The sequence below is a fragment of the Ranitomeya imitator genome, chromosome 4, assembly GCF_032444005.1.
Source record: "Ranitomeya imitator isolate aRanImi1 chromosome 4, aRanImi1.pri, whole genome shotgun sequence".
NCBI classification, from domain to species: domain Eukaryota; kingdom Metazoa; phylum Chordata; class Amphibia; order Anura; family Dendrobatidae; genus Ranitomeya; species Ranitomeya imitator.
In genome coordinates this window covers 409,625,868-409,648,958 of record NC_091285.1, presented here as the reverse complement: position 1 = coordinate 409,648,958, position 23,091 = coordinate 409,625,868, and positions in this window count along the sequence as shown.

The following is a 23,091-nucleotide window of genomic DNA, read 5'->3' as shown; positions in this document are numbered from 1 at the left end:
CTGAAACCCTTAAAGATGTTATGGTGGGCTTTCCTACGCCTGTCGGTTTGAGCAAATCTATGTCTCTAGCCATTGAGATTGATCGGCGTCTGTGCGAGCGCAAAGCTGTGCACCATATGGCAGTATCCTCTGAGCAAAGTCCTGAACCTATGCAATGTGATAGGTTTTTGACTAGAATAGAACGGCAGGAATTCAGATGTCAGAACAGGCTGTGTTTTTACTGTGGTGATTCGGCTCATGTTATCTCTGATTGCCCTAAGCGTACTAAGAGAGTCGCTAGGTCTGTTACCATTAGTACTATACAGCCTAAATTTCTCTTATCTGTGACCCTGATTTGCTCATTGTCGTCCTTTTCTGTCATGGCATTTGTGGATTCAGGTGCTGCCCTGAACTTAATGGACTTAGAATTCGCCAGGCGCTGTGGTTTTTCCTTGCAGCCTTTGCAGAGCCCTATTCCTTTGAGGGGTATTGATGCTACACCCTTGGCCAAGGATAAACCTCAGTACTGGACACAGATGACTATGTACATGGCTCCTGCACATCAGGAAGATTGCCGTTTTCTGGTGTTGCATAACCTGCATGATGTTGTTGTACTGGGATTTCCATGGTTACAGGAACATAATCCGGTGCTGGATTGGAAAACTATGTCGGTGACTAGTTGGGGTTGTCGAGGAGTACATAGTGACGTTCCTTTGATGTCAATTTCCTCTTCCCCCTCTTCTGAGGTTCCTGAGTTTTTGTCGGATTTCCAGGATGTATTTCATGAGCCCAAGTCCAGTTCCCTTCCTCCGCACAGGGACTGTGATTGTGCTATTAACTTGATTCCTGGTTGCAAGTTCCCTAAGGGCCGACTTTTCAATCTGTCTGTGCCAGAGCATGCCGCCATGCGGAGTTATGTTAAGGAGTCTTTGGAGAAGGGGCATATTCGTCCCTCTTCGTCACCATTGGGAGCGGGTTTCTTTTTTGTTGCTAAGAAGGATGGCTCCTTGAGACCCTGTATTGATTATCGTCTTCTTAATAAGATCACGGTCAAATTCCAATACCCCTTGCCTTTGCTTACTGATTTGTTTGCTCAGATTAAGGGGGCTAGTTGATTTACTAAGATTGACCTCCGAGGGGCATATAATCTTGTTCGTATTAAACAGTGTGACAAATGGAAAACTGCATTTAATACGCCCGAAGGCCATTTTGAATACCTTGTGGTGCCATTTGTGCTCTCTAGTGCTCCATCTGTGTTCCAGTCTTTCATGCATGATATTTTCCGCAATTATCTTGATAAATTCATGGTCGTATATTTGGATGATATTTTGATTTTTTCCGATGATTGGGAGTCTTGTTGTGAATTCTGTGGCAGAGCTCCCTCCTGTGGTCACAAGTGGTACTTCGGCTGATTCTCTCTGGGAGCTTCCGTTTGTGGAGGAAACTGGTACTGCTGCTTCTGAGTTTCCTCCCTCAGGTGATCTGGTGAGGTCGTTAGGTGCTTCTCTACTTAACCCCACCTAATGCTTTGATTCATGCTTCGTGTCAATGTTCCAGTGTTGGACTTGTGTTTCTCTGGATCATTCCTGTGGCCTGCTGCTCTGCATAGCTAAGTGCTTCTTTGCTATTTGTTGCTATTTTTTCTGTCCAGCTTGTCTATTTGTTTTGCTGGAAGCTCTGGGACGCAAAGGGTGTACCTCCGTGCCGTTAGTTCGGTACAGAGGGTCTTTTTGCCCCTTTGCGTGGTTTTCTTTAGGGTTTTGTGTAGACCACAAAGTTATCTTTCCTATCCTCGTTCTGTCTAGAATATCGGGCCTCACTTTGCTGAATCTATTTCATCCCTACGTTTGTCTTTTCATCTTACTCACAGTCATTATATGTGGGGGGCTGCCTTTTCCTTTGGGGTATTTCTCTGAGGCAAGGTAGGCTTATTTTTTCTATCTTAAGGCTAGTTAGTTTCTCAGGCTGTGCCGAGTTGCATAGGGAGCGTTAGGCGCAATCCACGGCTGCCTCTAGTTGTGTTTGGAGAGGATCAGGGATTGCGGTCTGCAGAGTTCCCACGTCTCAGAGCTCGTTCTATTATTTTGGGTTATTGTCAGATCACTGTATGTGCTCTGACCTCCATGTCCATTGTGATACTGAATTGCCTTTCATAACAGTACAGGAAGCCAAAAGTATTAATGATTCTCAATAGAGGGAAAAAAGTTCTGAGACCATTTTTTTTTCTTGGCTTTGTGTTTTGTCTTTTTTTTCCCCTAGACATTTGGGTGGTTCAGTACACAGTTGTAGCGATGGACATTAGAAGTCTGTCTTCATTTGTGGATCAGCTCTCGGCAAGAGTACAAAAGATTCAAGACACTATTGATCAGAAATCTATGTTAGAACCAAGAATTCCTATTCCTGATTTGTTTTTTGGAGATAGAACTAAGTTTCTGAATTTCAAAAATAATTGTAAGTTATTTCTGGCCTTGAAACCTCGTTCCTCTGGTGATCCAGTTCAACAGGTTTCGATTATTATTTCTTTTTTGCGCGGCGACCCTCAGGACTGGGCATTTTCTCTTGCGCCAGGAGATCCTGCATTGAGTAATATCAATGCATTTTTCCTGGCGCTCAGATTGCTGTATGATGAGCCTAATTCAGTGGATCAGGCAGAAAAGAATTTGCTGGCTCTTTGTCAGGGTCAGGATGAGATAGAGGTATATTGCCAGAAATTTAGAAAATGGTCAGTGCTCACTCAATGGAATGAATCTGCGCTGGCAGCTATGTTCAGAAAGGGTCTCTCTGAAGCCCTTAAGGATGTCATGGTGGGATTTCCTATGCCTGCTGGTTTGAATGAGTCTATGTCTTTGGCTATTCAGATCGGTCGACGCTTGCGTGAGCGTAAATCTGTGCACCATTTGGCGGTATTACCTGAGCTTAAACCTGAGCCTATGCAGTGCGATAGGACTTTGACCAGAGTTGAACGGCAAGAACACAGACGTCTGAATGGGCTGTGTTTCTACTGTGGTGATTCCACTCATGCCATCTCTGATTGTCCTAAGCGCACTAAGCGGTTCGCTAGGTCTCCCACCATTGGTACGGTACAGTCAAAATTTCTTCTGTCCGTTACCTTGATCTGCTCTTTGTCATCATATTCTGTCATGGCGTTTGTGGATTCAGGCGCTGCTCTGAATTTGATGGACTTGGAATATGCTAAGCGTTGTGGGTTTTTCTTGGAGCCCTTGCAGTGTCCTATTCCATTGAGAGGTATTGATGCTACGCCTTTGGCCAAGAATAAGCCTCAATACTGGACCCAGCTGACCATGTGCATGGCTCCTGCACATCAGGAGGATATTCGCTTTCTGGTGTTGCATAATCTGCATGATGTGGTCGTGTTGGGGTTGCCATGGCTACAAGCCCATAATCCAGTATTGGATTGGAAATCCATGTCGGTGTCGAGCTGGGGTTGTCAGGGGGTACATGGTGATGTTCCATTTTTGTCAATTTCGTCATCCACCCCTTCTGAGGTTCCAGAGTTCTTGTCTGATTACCGGGATGTATTTGATGAGCCCAAGTCCGATGCCCTACCTCCGCATAGGGATTGCGATTGTGCTATCAATTTGATTCCTGGTGGTAAATTCCTAAAAGGTCTACTGTTTAATTTATCCATGCCTGAGCACACCGCTATGCGCAGTTATGTGAAGGAATCCCTGGAGAAGGGGCATATTTGCCCGTCATCGTCGCCATTGGGAGCAGGGTTCTTTTTTGTAGCCAAAAAGGATGGTTCGCTGAGACCTTGTATAGATTATCGCCTTCTTAATAAGATCACTGTTAAATTTCAGTACCCCTTGCCTTTGTTATCTGATTTGTTTGCTCGGATTAAGGGGGCTAGTTGGTTCACCAAGATTGATCTTCGTGGGGCATATAATCTTGTTCGTATTAAATAGAGTGACGAATGGAAAACTGCATTTAATACGCCCGAAGGCCATTTTGAATATCTTGTGATGCCATTTGGGCTCTCTAATGCTCCATCTGTGTTCCAGTCTTTCATGCATGATATTTTCCGCAATTATCTTGATAAATTCATGGTCGTATATTTGGATGATATTTTGATTTTTTCCGATGATTGGGAGTCTCATGCGAAGCAGGTCAGGATGGTGTTCCAGATCCTTCGTGATAATGCTTTATTTGTGAAGGGGTCTAAGTGCCTATTCGGAGTTCAGAAGGTCTTTTTTTTGGGTTTTATTTTTTCTCCCTCGTCTATAGAAATGGATCCTGTTAAGATCCAAGCTATTCATGACTGGATCCAACCCACATCGGTGAAGGGCCTTCAAAAATTTTTGGGCTTTGCTAATCCAAAGACTCCTTAACATAACTCCGCATGGCGGCATGCTCTGGCACAGACAGATTGAAAAGTCGACCCTTAGGGAACTTGCAACCAGGAATCAAGTTAATAGCACAATCACAGTCCCTGTGCGGAGGAAGGGAACTGGACTTGGGCTCATCAAATACATCCTGGAAATCCAACAAAAACTCAGGGACCTCAGAAGAGGGGGAAGAGGAAATTGACATCAAAGGAACGTTACTATGTACCCCTTGACAACCCCAACTAGTCACCGACATAGTTTTCCAATCCAGCACCGGATTATGTTCCTGTAACCATGGAAAACCCAGTACAACAACATCATGCAGGTTATGCAACACCAGAAAACGGCAATCTTCCTGATGTGCTGGAGCCATGTACATAGTCATCTGGGTCCAGTACACCACAGCGCCTGGCGAATTCTAAGTCCATTAAGTTCAGGGCAGCTGTCATGATCCCAATGGCAGGGGATCACAAAAGGACAAGCACAAAAACAAAACAAGCTCTAGGGTGATGGAACCTGAGCTGACCGCGATCCTGAACCTAAACACACAACTAGCAGTAGCCGGGGAACGTGCCTACGATGATTCCTAGACGTCTCGCGCCAGCCGAAGGATTAACTTCCCCTATAAGAAGAAACACAGACCTCACTTGCCTCCAGAGAAACACCCCACAGAAATAGCAGCCCCCCACATGTAATAACGGTGAAATGAGAGGAAAGCACATACGTAGTTATGAAAATAGAATCAGCAAAAATGAGGCCCGCTAAAGCTAGATAGCAGAGGATACAAAAGTGAACTGCGCGGTCAGCGAAAAACCCTTCAAAAAACCATCCTGAAATTACTTGAACTCATGTGCCAACTCATGGAACATGAGGAGTAATTTCAGCCCACTAGAGCAACCAGCAGCAAGGAATCACATCTCTGCAAGCTGGACTAAGACAAAAATTAAGCAAAACGTGGAACAGGAAAATCAAAACTTAGCTTGTCCTGAAGACAACAGACGCAGGGAGCAGAGGTAAAAAGACACGCTGATTACATTGATAGCCGGCGAGGAAATGACAAAAAAGCCAGGTTAAATAGGAAACTCCCATAACCTGATGGAACAGGTGGACACCAGAGACCGCAGAGAACACAAGTCACCCAGTACCATCAGTAACCACCAGAGGGAGCCCAAAAACAGAACTCACAACAGTACCCCCCCCCTTGAGAAGGGGTCACCGAACCCTCACGAGAACCACCAGGGCGACCAGGTTGAGCCCTATGAAAAGCACGGACCAAATCGGCAGCATGAATATCAGAGGCAATCACCCAAGAATTATCCTCCTGACCATAACCCTTCCACTTGACCAAATACTGGAGTTTCCATCTGGAAACACGAGAATCCAAGATCTTCTCCACAACATACTCCAATTCACCCTCCACCAGCACCGGAGCAGGAGGCTCAAGCGAAGGAACGACAGGTACCTCATACTTCCGCAACAACGACCGATGGAACACATTATGAATAGCAAACGATGCCGGGAGATCCAAACGAAACAACACAGGGTTAAGAATTTCCAAGATCCTATAGGGACCGATGAACCGAGGCTTGAACTTAGGAGAAGAGACCTTCATAGGAACAAAACGAGAAGACAACCACACCAAGTCCCCAACAAGAAGTCGAGGACCCACGCGGCGACGGCGATTAGCAAACTGCTGAGCCCTCTCCTGGGACAACTTCAAATTGTCCACCACATGACTCCAAATCCGATGCAACCTATCCACCACCATGTCCACTCCAGGACAATCAGAAGGTTCCACCTGACCAGAGGAAAAACGAGGATGAAACCCCGAATTACAAAAGAAAGGAGAAACCAAGGTAGCAGAACTAGCCCGATTATTAAGGGCAAACTCGGCAAGCGGCAAAAAGGAAACCCAGTCATCTTGATCAGCAGAAACAAAACACCTTAAATAAGTTTCTAAAGTCTGATTAGTTCGTTCCGTCTGGCCATTCGTCTGGGGATGGAATGCAGACGAAAAGGACAAATCAATGCCCATCTTAGCACAGAACGTCCGCCAAAATCTAGACACAAACTGGGATCCCCTGTCAGAAACGATGTTCTCCGGAATGCCATGCAAACGGACCACGTTTTGAAAAAACAGAGGGACCAACTCAGAGGAGGAAGGTAACTTAGGCAAGGGTACCAGATAAACCATCTTAGAAAAGCGGTCACACACAACCCATATGACGGACATTTTTTGAGAGACAGGGAGATCCGAAATAAAGTCCATGGAAATGTGCGTCCAAGGCCTCTTCGGGATAGGCAAAGGTAACAACAATCCACTGGCCCGAGAACAGCAAGGCTTAGCCCGAGCGCAAACTCCACAAGACTGCACGAAAGAACGCACATCCCTCGACAAGGAAGGCCACCAAAAAGACCTGGCCACCAAGTCTCTAGTACCAAATATTCCAGGATGACCTGCCAACACAGAAGAATGGACCTCGGAGATGACTCTACTGGTCCAATTATCCGGAACAAACAGTCTTTCCGGCGGACAACGATCAGGTTTATCCGCCTGAAACTCCTGCAAAGCACGTCGCAAGTCTGGGGAGACAGCCGACAAAATCACCCCATCCCTAAGGATACCAGTGGGCTCAGAATTTCCAGGGGAGTCAGGCACAAAACTCCTAGAAAGAGCATCCGCCTTCACATTCTTTGAACCTGGCAGGTATGAAACCACAAAATTGAAACGGGAGAAAAACAGTGACCAACGAGCCTGTCTAGGATTCAGACGCTTGGCAGACTCAAGGTACATCAGATTTTTGTGATCAGTCAAGACCACCACACGATGTCTAGCACCCTCAAGCCAATGACGCCACTCCTCAAATGCCCACTTCATGGCCAAAAGCTCCCGATTACCAACATCATAATTCCGTTCAGCGGGCGAAAATTTTCTAGAAAAGAACGCACATGGCTTCATCGGAGCTTCTCTGTGACAAAACCGCCCCCGCTCCGATCTCGGAAGCATCAACCTCAACCTGAAAAGGAAGCGACGTATCTGGCTGACGCAACACAGGAGCAGAAGAAAACCGGCGCTTAAGTTCCTGAAAGGCCTCCACAGCCGCAGGAGACCAATCAGTAACATCAGCACCCTTTTTAGTCAAATCCGTCAAAGGCTTAAGAACACTAGAAAAATTAGTTATGAAGCGACGATAAAAATTAGCAAAGCCCAAGAACTTCTGTAGACTCTTAAGAGATGTAGGCTGCGTCCAGTCACAAATAGCCTGAACCTTGACGGGATCCATCTCAATAGTAGAAGGGGAAAAAATATACCCCAAAAAAGAAATCTTCTGGACTCCAAAGAGACATTTAGAACCCTTTACAAACAAAGAATTGGCCCGCAGGACCTGAAACACCTTCCTGACCTGCTGAACATGAGACTCCCAGTCATCAGAAAAAACCAAAACATCATCCAAATACACGATAATAAATTTATCCAGATATTCACGGAAAATATCGTGCATAAAAGACTGGAAGACAGAAGGAGCATTAGAAAGTCCAAAAGGCATCACCAAATACTCGAAATGGCCCTCAGGCGTATTAAATGCGGTTTTCCACTCATCACCCTGCCTTATCCGCACAAGATTATACGCACCCCGAAGATCAATCTTAGTGAACCATTTAGCCCCCTTAATGCGAGCGAACAAATCAGTCAACAATGGCAAAGGATACTGATATTTGACTGTAATCTTATTCAAAAGACGATAATCTATGCAAGGCCTCAAGGAACCATCTTTTTTGGCCACAAAAAAAAAAACCTGCTCCCAAAGGGGACGAAGATGGACGGATATGTCCCTTTTCCAAGGACTCCTTAACATAATTCCGCATAGCAGTATGCTCTGGCACTGACAGATTGAACAAACGACCTTTAGGGAATTTACTGCCAGGAATCAAATCTATAGCACAATCGCAATCCCTGTGAGGAGGAAGCGAACTGAGCTTAGGCTCCTCAAAAACCTCCCGATAATCAGACAAAAATACCGGAACCTCAGAAGGAGTAGATGAAGCGATAGAAATCGGAGATGCATCATCATGAACCCCCTGACATCCCCAGCTTAACACAGACATTGTTTTCCAGTCCAGGACTGGGTTATGAGTTTGTAACCATGGCAGACCAAGCACTAAGACATCATGTAAATTATACAGTACCAGGAAGCGAATCACCTCCTGATGAACGGGAGTCATACGCATGGTCACTTGTGTCCAGTACTGAGGTTTATTCATAGCCAAAGGTGTAGAGTCAATTCCTTTCAAAGGAATAGGAACTTCCAGAGGTTCCAGACTAAACCCACAGCGATTGGCAAATGACCAATCCATAAGACTCAGCGCAGCGCCTGAATCCACATAGGCATCGACGGAAATGGATGATAATGAACAAATCAGCGTCACAGACAGAATGAACTTAGACTGTAAAGTACCAATGGCAACAGACTTATCAACCTTTTTTGTGCGTTTAGAGCATGCTGATATAACATGAGCTGAATCACCACAATAAAAACACAATCCATTTTTCCGCCTATAATTTTGCTGTTCACTTCTGGACTGAATTCTATCACATTGCATTATCTCAGGTGCCTGTTCAGAAGACACCGCCAAATGGTGCACAGGTTTGCGCTCCCGTAAACGCCGATCAATCTGAATAGCCATAGTCATGGACTCATTCAGACCTGTAGGCGCCGGGAACCCCACCATAACATCTTTAATGGCCTCAGAAAGGCCATCTCTGAATTTTGCAGCCAGAGCGCACTCATTCCACTGAGTAAGCACCGACCATTTCCGAAATTTCTGACAATATATTTCTGCTTCATCTTGCCCCTGAGAGAGAGCCAATAAAGCTTTTTCAGCCTGAATCTCTAGGTTAGGTTCCTCATAGAGCAAACCCAATGCCAGAAAAAATGCATCCACATTGAGCAACGCAGGATCCCCTGGTGCCAATGCAAATGCCCAATTCTGAGGGTCACCCCGCAGGAAAGATATAACAATCTTGACCTGCTGAGCAGGGTCTCCAGAGGAGCGAGATTTCAAGGAAAGAAACAACTTGCAATTGTTCCTAAAATTCAGAAAACTAGATCTATCTCCAGAAAAAAACTCTGGGACAGGAATTCTAGGTTCAGACATAGGCGTATGTACAACAAAATCTTGTATATTTTGAACCTTAGCAGCAAGATTATTCAGGCTGGAAGCCAAACTCTGGACGTCCATGATAAACAGCTGAGGTCAGAGCCATTCAAGGATTAAGAGGAGGAAAGAAGCAGTCAAGCTGCAATTAAGGCTAGGCAGCAAACACTGAGGAGGGGGGGGAAAAAAAAAAAAACTTCCTCAGACTACTTTTCCTCCTATTTCAGCCAAAACGATGACCAATTTTTTCTGGCCGGCTATACTGTCATGATCCCAATGGCAGGGGATCACAAAAGGACAAGCACAAAAACAAAACAAGCTCTAGGGTGATGGAACCTGAGCTGACCGCGATCCTGAACCTAAACACACAACTAGCAGTAGCCGGGGAACGTGCCTACGATGATTCCTAGACGTCTCGCGCCAGCCGAAGGATTAACTTCCCCTATAAGAAGAAACACAGACCTCACTTGCCTCCAGAGAAACACCCCACAGAAATAGCAGCCCCCCACATGTAATAACGGTGAAATGAGAGGAAAGCACATACGTAGTTATGAAAATAGAATCAGCAAAAATGAGGCCCGCTAAAGCTAGATAGCAGAGGATACAAAAGTGAACTGCGCGGTCAGCGAAAAACCCTTCAAAAAACCATCCTGAAATTACTTGAACTCATGTGCCAACTCATGGAACATGAGGAGTAATTTCAGCCCACTAGAGCAACCAGCAGCAAGGAATCACATCTCTGCAAGCTGGACTAAGACAAAAATTAAGCAAAACGTGGAACAGGAAAATCAAAACTTAGCTTGTCCTGAAGATAACAGACGCAGGGAGCAGAGGTAAAAAGACACGCTGATTACATTGATAGCCGGCGAGGAAATGACAAAAAAGCCAGGTTAAATAGGAAACTCCCATAACCTGATGGAACAGGTGGACACCAGAGACCGCAGAGAACACAAGTCACCCAGTACCATCAGTAACCACCAGAGGGAGCCCAAAAACAGAACTCACAACAGGCAGCGCCTGAATCCACAAATGCCATGACAGAAAAGGACGACAATGAGCAAATCAGGGTCACAGATAAGAGAAATTTAGGCTGTATAGTACTAATGGTAACAGACCTAGCGACTCTCTTAGTACGCTTAGGGCAATCAGAGATAATATGAGCCGAATCACCACAGTAAAACACAACCTATTCTGACGTCTGAATTCCTGCCGTTCTGTTCTAGTCAAAATCCTATCACATTGCATAGGTTCTGGACTCTGCTCAGAGGATACTGCCATATGGTGCACAGCTTTGCGCTCGCGCAGACGCCGATCGATCTGAATGGCTAGAGACATAGATTCGCTCAAACCGGCAGGCGTAGGAAAGCCCACCATAACATCTTTAAGGGCTTCAGAAAGACCTTTTCTGAAAATAGCAGCCAGAGCCTCTTCATTCCATTTAGTGAGCACAGACCATTTTCTAAATTTCTGGCAGTATAACTCTGCCGCTTCCTGACCTTGACACAAGGCCAACAGGGTTTTTTTCTGCATGATCCACAGAATTAGGTTCGTCATACAATAATCCGAGCGCTTGAAAAAATGCATCAACATTCAATAATGCCGGATCCCCTGTTTCAAGACAAAAAGCCCAGTCTTGAGGGTCACCATGCAGCAAGGATATGATGATTTTTACTTGCTGAATGGGATCACCAGAAGAACGGGGTTTCAAAGCAAAAAACAATCTGCAGTTATTTTTAAAGTTCAAAAACTTGGATCTGTCCCCAAAAAACAAATCAGGAGTAGGAATTCTAGGCTCTAAAGCCGGAGTCTGGACAACATAGTCCTGGATACTCTGTACTCTTGCAGCAAGTTGATCCACACGAGAAAACAAACCCTGAACATCCATGCCAAAGCATATATCCTGAACCACCCAGATATCAAGAGGGAAAAAAAAAGACAAACCAGAGCACAGAAAAAAAAAATGGTTCAGAACTTTCTTTTCCTTCTTTTGAGATGCATTTAATTCATTTTTGGCCACTTGTACTGTTATGATGCGGTGGTCTAGGAGCAACATGGAACGAGCTCTGAAGGAAGTGGTAGCTGTACTGACCGCAGTCCCTAAGCTCAACACAACACTAGAAGTAGCCGTGGAATGCTCCTAACTCTCCCTAGGCATCTCGTCACAGCCTAAGAACTAACTACCCCTAAAGACAGAAGCAGGAAAACTATCTTGCCTCAGAGAAAATCCCCAAAGGATAGATTAGCCCCCCACAAATAATGACTGTGAGTGGAGAGGAAAAAGACATACACAGAATGAAACCAGGATGAGCACAGGAGGCCAGTCTAGCTTGATAGATAGGACAGGATGGAATACTGTGCGGTCAGTATAAAACACTACAAAAGTCCACGCAGAGTTTACAAAAATATCTCCACACCTGACTAAAGGTGTGGAGGGTAAATCTGCTTCCCAGAGCTTCCAGCAAGACATAATTAATTCATACTGATAACGCTGGACAAACATAGAAAGCACTGAACGGATAAGTCCACAATCTGTGAACAGAAAAGCGCAAGCAAAAACTTAGCTTTGCTGAACTGGTCAGGATAACAGGGAAATCCAAAGAGATGTGAATCCAACCAGGAACCATTTACAAGTGGCACTGGCTGAAGGAACAGCCAGGCCTAAATAGCCGAGCAGAAGAGACGATAAGTGGAGGCAGCTGATGACAGCTAACTCCAAGGAGCAGCCATACCACTTGAAACCACAAGAGGGAGCCCAAGAGCAGAACTCACAAAAGTGCCACTTACAACCACCGGAGGGAGCCCAAGAGCGGAATTCACAACAGGAGCCACAACTTCAGCCCACTGTGCTGCTGGTAGATTCTCCCGCTCTGCCGTGCGCTCATAGACGGTGAGGAAAGCTTCCACGTCATCTTCCGGACTCAATTTCCTCAAAGCGGAGCGGACCTTGTCTCGGGCATCGCGACGTTCCGGGGTCGGTGCTGGAGGTGCCTCACGCAGGGCTGTAATTTGCTGCAGCAACAAGTTATTAGTTTGTTGCTGTTGTTGCTGTGTGAGGACTAGCTGCCTCAGGATCTCCTCAATTTTGTCTGTAGGCCTGAATTGTAATGTAGCAGGCTTAATAACAGACATGCAAATGGTGTTGGGGTATGCCTTAATTCACACTGCTCCGCATTCTCCAACCATATGTGATGCAGCGATGTCCTTGCTGTGCAGTGAATAGGCAGTGACCCATATAAAGTTCAAATAAAGTCTTGTTTATTTCACAGCATACTCACAAACCAGAAAAGTAAGCAAACAAGTCCTTTGGTATGCAGCCGGGAAAAATAACAACAGTCCACAATCCGCTGCCATGAGCGTATTACACCCCCATATATACGCTGGGGTGTCAGGCTTTTCGGGCTCTGCAAGGCCCATGTTGCTCCACACGGAAAGAGCTCCTCATAAACCTCATGCTAGGTCTGACTCCCAGACCAACACTGACACACCCAAACTCTCTTGCAGGGTTTTTTTTTCTATCCTCCAGATTCTATGGCCATGGGCCACTATAAGATCTGGGCTGGAGGAAACGGACCGGCCCCACTATCTTCCTGCAGTCCGTTTAAAAAATAAAAGCCCATACCAGGTTTTCCTGAATAATTTCTGGGTTAAATAACTTGAACCAGTTCGCACTCACTTTTATTCTTCCCTGTGTCTCACAGGCAAACCTGCTGTGAGCACAGGGCACTCCAGCGGATCTAATATGCTTCTAAGCACATCCTGGGGGATACATAGCGACCCTCGCATATGACACCGGTCACTGCCTTACAATAGGTATAGGTATATACAGGGTCGGCTCCAAATTTTCATGGGCCCGGGGTGAAAGAGTCTCAGTGGGACCCTTTAACACATACGACAATTCATGATGCACAGATGCGGCAGAGAAATATAGGTAAAGTACAGGGTGGGCCATTTATATGGATACACCTAAATAAAATGGGAATGGTTGGTGATATCAACTTCCTGTTTGTGACACATACTATATGGGAGGGGGAAAACTTTTCAAGATGGGTGGTGACCATGGCAGCCATTTTGAAGTCGGCCTTTTTGGATCCAACTTTATTTTTTTCAATGTGACACATGAAACATATTGAGAATTTCACAAGAATAACAATGGTGTGCTTGCTTTTAATGTAACTTTATTCTTTCATGAGTTATTTCCAAGTTTATGACCACTTATAAAATGTGTTCAAAGTGCTGCCCATTGTGTTGGATTGTCAATGCAACCCTCTTCTCCCACTCTTGACACACTGATAGCAACACCGCAGAAGAAATGCTGGCACAGGATTCCATTATCCGTTGTTTCAGATGCTGCACATCTCGTATCTTCACAGCACAGAAGATGTGAAGCATTTGAAACAACATATACTGGAAGCCTGTGCTAGCATTTCTTCTGCGGTGTTGCTATCAGTTTGCAGACATCTGTAGCGTACTGGGTGTACTGTAGCACCCGTATCTCTGCCTGCAGTCCCTCTCTCCCTGCAGAGACACCAGGGTACTCACCGCCGAGGCTCCCGTCCTGCTCCTTCCGGGTCTGCTGCTGCCCGTAGTATGTGCACTCCAAGGAAGTCTCTGGGCACTGTGCTTAGCGTGCGTGCGCACACTTCCTCTTTCTTAAAGAGGCTGTGCGTGTTCCTCTAAAGTGTCCCCAGCTAATAGCTGGAGGTCTCTTACTATTTAAACCTCCTCCTCCAACATGGAGGTGCCTGTGCAATTTTGTGAGTTTGTTCCTACCACGCTGGTCAGTTCTCAGGTCCCAGTACTTGCATCTCAGCCTGCTGCACCCGCCAGTACGTCTTTCAATGGTAGCCGAATCCACTGCACCCACCAGTGCTCATCTCAACGGCAGCCAAGCCAGCTGCATCCGCCAGTGCTCACCTCAATAGCAGCCGAGCCAGCTGGACCCGCCAGTGCTCACCTCAATGGCAGACAAGCCAGCTGCACCCACCAGTGCCCACCTCAACGGCAGCCAAGCCAGTTGCACTCATCAGTGCTCATCTCTCCATCAGACTGTCCTATCTGTACCTGCAGTTTCTGTCCTCTTCTCTGCATGACTGCATCTGTTGGGCATTTCCCCGGGCCATCCCAGCTACCCTTTCCTAGGGGTCAGCGACCATCTACCCAAGGTCAGTCCTGTAGTGGCACCTGGATCACCTCCCTAGTCGCTTCACAGACCACAGTGTCGTTAGCTGCTGCATTTCCGTGGTCAGATTGGGTGAGGCTCCTAGTAACACCCCTCCAAGTCTTCCTTGGGCTTTGGCATATTGATTCCACCACCCAACCCATTACAACATACTCAATATGCTCGACTTTGCTCCAATCCAAGGATAAATTCCCATATTTTCTCTGATCACTCCCCAATTGAAGTTCAATCTACTATCCCTTCTATCCCGAAAAAGGAATACAGATGTAGGTGCATTGGAGCAGCGATGGATGGTCCGGCTTTCCAACTACGAGTTTACCATCAAGTACCGTGCGGGGCACAAGAACGCAAATGCCAATGCACTGTCCAGGATGCCCCATTTACTAGAAGTGGGAGAAGATCCGGAAGCACTCAAAGAGATTGAGTTACCAGCCTTCCACCACCCCGAGGCGACCTAGTTCTCCCATTACCTGAAGAACAAGTGCAATGACAGGCGAGAAGCCACGCTGAACCCATTGTCCCACTATGGATGGGCAGAGATGCAGGATAATGACCCAGCAGTCCATCTGGTAAAAGAGCTGCTGACACAAGCTAATTCACACCCTGGTCCAGATGCTCCACAAGAGACTTAATAGTTGTGAAAGGAGAAGGGCAAATTGTTTACTTACGATAGTAAGCTGTGTCGGAGGAATATCGACCCATGCACTCACGAGCTGGTCTGGCAGGTGGTAGTCCCGAGACCAGATGCACCAATGGTTTTGGAAGCGTACCACGATGGAGCAGGACACTTCGGATGGAAGAAGTTGGAGGTCCTACTTTGTGGGAGATTCTACTGGATTGGCATGAGAACTAATCCGTGCACCAGACTGATTAAAAAGTCAGAGATCACCAAGGCAGGAAATTAAAAAAAAAAAAATAATATTGCTTTATTTATGCTTAAATTGACAAAAAACAACATATAATTGATGTGCATGTATCAAGGTAAAAAATTGCAAAGGGTAAATAATAAATAATATGTAAAAATGAATATGTAAAAGACCAGTTTGCATTCAGCGGATACACATCCACATATAAAAATTAAAAAACTCCAGATTTTTTTTTTTTAACCCCTTCCCGACCTTTGACGCCACGTAGGCGTCATGAAAGTCGGTGCCATTCCGACCCATGACGCCTATGCGGCGTCATGGAAAGATCGCGTCCCTGCAGATCGGGTGAAAGGGTTAACTCCCATTTCACCCGATCTGCAGGGACAGGGGGAGTGGTAGTTTAGCCCAGGGGGGGTGGCTTCACCCCCTCGTGGCTACGATCGCTCTGATTGGCTGTTGAAAGTGAAACTGCCAATCAGAGCGATTTGTAATATTTCACCCATTATAACGGGTGAAATATTACAATCCAGCCATGGCCGATGCTGAAATATCATCGGCCATGGCTGGAAATACTAGTGTGCCCCCACCCCACCCCTCCGATCGCCCCCCCACCCCCCCGATCTGGCCGGTACACTGCTCCGGCTCCCCTCTGTCCAGTGCTCCGCTCCCCCCCGTGCTCGTGTCCGCTCCCCCCGTGCACCAATCACCCCCCCGTGCTCCAATCACCCCCCCTGCACTCCGATCCACCCCCCCGTGCTCCGTTCAACCCCCCCGTGCTCCATTCCAGCCCCCCCGTGCTCCGTTCCACGCCCCCCGCGCTCCGTTCCACCCCTCCCGCGCTCCGATTCCCCCCCCCGTGCTCCGATCCCCCCCCCCGTGGTCCCCCCCAACCCTATCATACTTACCGATCCAGCCGTGGTCCCGTCCGTCTTCTCCCGGGCGCCGCCATCTTCCAAAATGGCGGGCGCATGCGCAGTGCGCCCGCCGAATCTGCCGGCCGGCAGATTCGTTCCAAAGTGCATTTTGATCACTGAGATATAATCTATCTCAGTGATCAAAATAAAAAAAATAATAAATGACCCCCCCCCCCCCTTTGTCACCCCCATAGGGACAATAAAAAAATAAAGAATTTTTTTTTTTTTCCACTAATGTTAGAATAGGGTTAGGGTTAGGGGTAGGGGTAGGGTTAGGGTTAAGGTTAGGGGTAGGGTTAGGGGTAGGGTTAGGGGTAGGGTTAGGGGTAGGGTTAGGGTTAGGGTTAGGGCTAGGGTTAGGGTTAGGAATGTGCACACGTATTCTGGTCCTCTGCGGATTTTTCCGCTGCGGATTTGATAAATCCGCAGTGCTAAACCGCTGCGGATTTATGGCGGATTTACCGCGTTTTTTTCTGCGCATTTCACTGCGGTTTTACAATTGCGATTTTCTATTGGAGCAGTTGTAAAACCGCTGCGGAATCCGCACAAAGAAGTGACATGCTGCGGAATGTAAACCGCTGCGTTTCCGTGCAGTTTTTCCGCAGCATGTGTGCAGCGATTTTTGTTTCCCATAGGTTTACATTGAACTGTACACTCATGGGAAACTGCTGTGGATCCGCAGCGTGTGCACATACCTTTAGAATTAGGCTATGTGCACATGGTGCGGATTTGGCTGCGGATTCGTAGCAGTTTTCCATCACGTTTACAGTACCATGTAAACATATGAAAAACCAAATCCGCTGTGCCCATGGTGCGGAAAATACCGCGCGGGAACGCTGCGTTGTATTTTCCGCAGCATGTCAATTCTTTGTGCGGATTCCGCAGCGTTTTACACCTGTTCCTCAATAGGAATCCGCAGGTGAAATCCGCACAAAAAACACTGGAAATCCGCGGAAAATCCGCAGGTAAAACACAGTGCCTTTTACCCGCAGATTTTTCAAAAATGGTGCGGAAATATCTCACACGAATCCGCAACGTGGGCACATGGCCTTAGGGTTAGGGTTGGAATTAGGGTTGTGGTTAGGGTTAGGGGTGTGTTGGGGTTAGTGTTGTGGTTAGGGGTGTGTTGGGGTTAGGGTTGGAGGTAGAATTGAGGGGTTACCACTGTTTAGGCACATCAGGGGTCTCCAAACGCAACATGGCGCCACCATTGATTCCAGCCAATCTCGTATTCAAAAAGTCAAATGGTGCTCCCTCACTTCCGAGCCCTGATGTGTGCCCAAACAGTGGTTTACCCCCACATATGGGGTACCAGCATACTCAGGACAAACTGCGCAACAATTACTGGGGTCCAATTTCTCCTGTTACCCTTGTGAATCTAAAAAAATGCTTGCTAAAACATAATTTTTGAGGAAAGAAAAATGATTTTTTATTTTCACGGCTCTGCGTTGTAAACGTCTGTGAAGCACTTGGGGGTTCAAAGTGCTCACCACATATCTAGATAAGTTCCTTGGGGGGTCTAGTTTCTAAAATGGGGTCACTTGTGGGGGGTCTCTACTGTTTAGGCACACCAGGGGCTCTGCAAACGCAACGTGACACCCGCAGACCATTCCATCAAAGTCTGCATTTCAAAAGTCACTACTTCCCTTCTGAGCCCCGACGTATGCCCAAACAGTGGTTTACCCCCACATATGGGGTATCAGCGTACTCAGGAGAAACTGGACAACAACTTTTGGGGTCCAATTTCTCCTGTAACCCTTGGGAAAATAAAAAAATGCTTGCTAAAACATAATTTTTGAGGAAAGAAAAATGATTTTTTATTTTCACGGCTCTGCGTTGTAAACGTCTGTGAAGCACTTGGGGGTTCAAAGTGCTCACCACATATCTAGATAAGTTCCTTGGGGGGTCTAGTTTCTAAAATGGGGTCACTTGTGGGGGGTCTCTACTGTTTAGGCACACCAGGGGCTCTGCAAACGCAACGTGACACCCGCAGACCATTCCATCAAAGTCTGCATTTCAAAAGTCACTACTTCTCTTCTGAGCCCCGACGTGTGCCCAAACAGTGGTTTACCCCCACATATGGGGTATCAGCGTACTCAGGAGAAACTGGACAACAACTTTTGGGGTCCAATTTCTCCTGTAACCCTTGGGAAAATAAAAAATTCTGGGCTAAATAATTATTTTTGAGGAAAGAAAACGTATTTATTATTTTCACGGCTCTGCATTATAAACTTCTATGAAGCACTTGGGGGTTCAAAGTGCTCACCACACATCTAGATAAGTTCCTTTCAGGGTCTAGTTTCCAAAATGGGGTCACTTGTGGGGGGTTTCTACTGTTTAGGCACATCAGGGGCTCTGCAAACGCAACGTGACGCCCGCAGAGCATTCCATCAAAGTCTGCATTTCAAAACGTCACTACTTCAATTCCAAGCCCCGGCATGTGCAGAAAACAGTAGTTTACCCCCACATATGGGGTATCACCGTACTCAGGAGAAACTGGACAACAACTTTTGGGGTCAAATTTCTCCTGTTACCCTTGGGAAAATTAAAAAATTCTGGGCTAAATAATTATTTTTGAGGAAAGAAAACGTATTTATTATTTTCACGGCTCTGCATTATAAACTTCTATGAAGCACTTGGGGGTTCAAAGTGCTCACCACACATCTAGATAAGTTCCTTTGGGGGTCTAGTTTCCAAAATGGGGTCACTTGTGGGGGGTTTCTACTGTTAAGCCACATCAGGGGCTCTGCAAACGCAACGTGACGCCCACAGAGCATTCCATCAAAGTCTGCATTTCAAAACGTCACTACTTCACTTCCGAGCCCCGGCATGTGCCCAAACAGTGATTTACCCCCACATATGGGGTATCAGCGTACTCAGGAGAAACTGGACAACAACTTTTGGGGTCAAATTTCTCCTGTTACCCTTGGGAAAATAAAAAATTGCGGGCTAAAAGATCATTTTTGAGAAAATAATTTTTTTTTTTATTTTCATGGCTCTGCGTTATAAACTTCTGTGAAGCACTTGGGGGTTCAAAGTCCTCACCACACATCTAGATTAGTTCCTTTGGGGGTCTAGTTTCCAAAATGGTGTCATTTCTGGGGGATCTCCAATGTTTAAGCACACAGGGGCTCTCCAAACGTGACATGGTGTCCGCTAATGATTGGAGCTAATTTTCCATTTAAAAAGCCAAATGGCGTGCCATCCCTTCCGAGCCCTGCCGTGCGCCCAAACAGTGGTTTACCCCCACATATGGGGTATCAGCGTACTCAGGACAAACTGGACAACAATATTTGGGGTCCAATTTCTCCCATTATCCTTGGCAAAATAGGAAATTCCAGGCTAAAAAATCATTTTTGAGGAAAGAAAAATTATTTTTTATTTTCATGGCTCTGCGTTATAAACTTCTGTGAAGCACCTGGGGGTTTAAAGTGCTCAATATGCATCTAGATAAGTTCCTTGGGGGGTCTAGTTTCCAAAATGGGGTCACTTGTGGGGGAGCTCCAATGTTTAGGCACACAGGGGGCTCTCCAAACGCGACATGGTGTCCGCTAACAATTGGAGCTAATTTTCCATTCAAAAAGTCAAATGGCGCGCCTTCCCTTCCGAGCCCTGCCGTGTGCCCAAACAGTGGTTTACCCCCACATATGAGGTATCGGCGTACTCGGGAGAAATTGCCCAACAAATTTTATGATCCATTTTATCCTACTGCCCATGTGAAAATGAAAAAATTGAGGCGAAAATAATTTTTTTGTGAAAAAAAAGTACTTTTTCATTTTTACAGATCAATTTGTGAAGCACCTGAGGGTTTAAAGTGCTCACTAGGCATCTAAATAAGTTCCTTGGGGGGTCTAGTTTCCAAAATGGGGTCACTTGTGGGGGAGCGCCAATGTTTAGGCACACAGGAGCTATCCAAACGCGACATGGTGTCCGCTAACGATGGAAATAATTTTTCATTCAAAAAGTCAAATGGCGCTCCTTCCCTTCCGAGCCTTACCATGTGCCCAAACAGTGGTTTACCCCCACATGTGAGGTATTGGTGTACTCAGGAGAAATTGCCCAACACATTTTAGGATCCATTTTATCCTGTTGCCCATGTGAAAATGAAAAAATTGAGGCTAAAAGAATTTTTTTGTGAAAAAAAAGTACTTTTTCATTTTTACGGATCAATTTGTGAAGCACCTGGGGGTTCAAAGTGCTCACTATGCATCTAGATAAGTTCCTTGGGGCGTCTAGTTTCCAAAATGGGGTCACTTGTGGGGGAGCTCCAATTTTTAGGCACACGGGGGCTCTCCAAACGTGACATGGTGTCCGCTAAAGAGTGGAGCCAATTTTTGATTCAAAAAGTCAAATGGCGCTCCTTCCCTTCCAAGCCCTGCCGTGCGCCCAAACAGTGGTTTACCCCCACATATGAGGTATCAGCGTACTCAGGACAAATTGGACAACAACTTTCGTGGTTCAGTTTCTCCTTTTACCATTGGGAAAATAAAAAAATTGTTGCTAAAAGATAATTTTTGTGACTAAAAAGTTAAATGTTCATTTTTTCCTTCCATGTTGCTTCTGCTGCTGTGAAGCACCTGAAGGGTTAATAAACTTCTTGAATGTGGTTTTGAGTACCTTGATGGGTGCAGTTTTTAGAATGGTGTCACTTTTGGGTATTTTCAGCCATATAGACCCCTCAAACTGACTTCAAATGTGAGGTGGTCCCTAAAAAAAATGGTTTTGTAAATTTCGTTGTAAAAATGACAAATCGCTGGTCAAATTTTAACCCTTATAACTTCCTAACAAAAAAAAATTTTGTTTCCAAAATTGTGCTGATGTAAAGTAAACATGTGGGAAATGTTATTTATTAACTATTTTGTGTCACATATCTCTCTGGTTTAACAGAATAAAAATTCAAAATGTGAAAATTGCGAAATTTTCAAAATTTTCGCCAAATTTCCGTGTTTATCACAAATAAATGCAGAATTTATTGACCTAAATTTACCACTAACATGAAGCCCAATATGTCACGAAAAAACAATCTCAGAACCGCTAGGATCCGTTGAAGCGTTCCTGAGTTATTACCTCATAAAGGGACACTGGTCAGAATTGCAAAAAATGGCAAGGTCTTTAAGGTCAAAATAGGCTGGGTCTTGAAGGGGTTAAAGAAGCATCATTTCTAACATGTGTTAGTAAAGCACCAACAATATGTGTCAAATGTGTAGTAAATTGAAACAATACTGGTGTAAGAAAATCAATTTTACATCATGCTATGCCAGTAGAGGTAATAAATAAGGTGCAAGTGCAATATGTACCAAATGTGTAGCAAATTAAAACTATACTGGTGTAAGATTATCAATTTACACCATACTATACTAGTAGATGTATATAAAAAGAGGGGGTAATAAATAAGGTGCAAGTGCAAACCAATTCATATATAAAAAAAATGACATGTGCTTGCAAATTCAATAATGCACAAAGTGCTGATGCTAGATGAGTATATATAAATGCTCCTAAGAGTAATTTGAAAGTGGTGACTATACCTTTAAGTGCCGCTGGCCTTGATAACACGCATTTTGCTGTTCGGCATGAGAATACCCCTTTAATGCAGGCTATGTATGGAAGCAGGGGGATTGTTGACTGACTACAGGGTTAATCCCACCAACCATCTCTGCAGAACTGAGGTATTGGCTTTGCTGAACTAAAGTGGTGGTTAACCAGCTTCTACAGAACCTCTTTATCAGGTCTTCAGAAGGGGGTTTAGGGATTAGCCCTCACAGAACACTCTGCCAGTATACAAAAGAATGGAGCAGCAGATAAAAGTGGTATTCTCATTTCAGGATCTGTTTTTCTATAGATGCCCATTCCTCAGATTATGCCAAGAATAGGGTCCAGTTGTATTCTGCACTGAACCTGCTGTTTATCAGCAACTTCCAGCACCAAAGACAATGACAAGTGACTGGAAGCTGCAGCCATAGCTCTCCATGATTTCAGTGCGATCCAGGGAAGATGTGACAGTACCTGGCAAAGAGCTGATCCACCGTGCCATGCCTTATACAGGGGCATGCACTGCTCTGTGCAGAGAAATGCATGTTCTGGACAGGACTCGGTTGTGTGCATTCGGTCTTTCAGCCACAAATGGCACTTTGGGGACAACCATTAAATTGGTGTGGCCCTTGGTGAATATGGGTTTGACACCCCTGATCTAAGACAAGTGACCATCATTTTACTGTCATGTACTAGTGGTGTCACACTTAATGGCTTCTTTTTGTTATCCATTACATATCATACAGTATCTAGTGATGAGCAAACCCAATCTGGAAAGTTCAGGGTTTGTATCGAACATTGCCTGCACGGGTTCAACCACACCAACCCCAAACAGGCAATGTTCGGAGTTTGCTCATCAGAAAATAAAAATTACTTCTCTCCCTTTTGCTGAGGTCCCAACCTGTGTGGAGAGTCTTCTTGACCAAGGGAATCCCTAGCTAGGAATCCTGAAAGGGATTCCCTCGGGTAGGATGACCCATTCACACAATGTGGAAGTGCATGGAAGAGGACCCTCCGCGTCTGCCGGTACCTCAGCAAAGGGGTAAGTAGCAATATATATATTTTCTTTTTACTATCTGGTTAGTGATGAGGATGTGGTGGACATATCCTCCACTCCTCTG